The sequence below is a fragment of the Monopterus albus genome, unplaced genomic scaffold, assembly GCF_001952655.1.
Source record: "Monopterus albus unplaced genomic scaffold, M_albus_1.0 scaffold521.1, whole genome shotgun sequence".
Lineage (NCBI taxonomy): Eukaryota > Metazoa > Chordata > Actinopteri > Synbranchiformes > Synbranchidae > Monopterus > Monopterus albus.
The window spans coordinates 115,978-116,226 of NW_018128401.1; positions in this window are offsets into that span (position 1 = coordinate 115,978).

Sequence of the window (249 nt, forward strand, 5' to 3'; positions counted from 1 at the left end):
AAAGAAGGCCTTGCAAAAGTCTGCGCAGACAAGAAACTTAACTGGGTTGAAGCTCTACCAATTGTATTGTTCAACCTCAGGTCCACTCCAACCAAATCACTAAATGTGAGCCCACATGAAATCCTGACAGGGAGAAAAATGCCCTGTCCTCTAACTGTTATGCCTAGAGATTCAACACCTCTTCTTTTGCAGCATGCTGACATAAGTGAATATGTCATACTCCTGAACAGCACCGTGATGAGTCTCTCT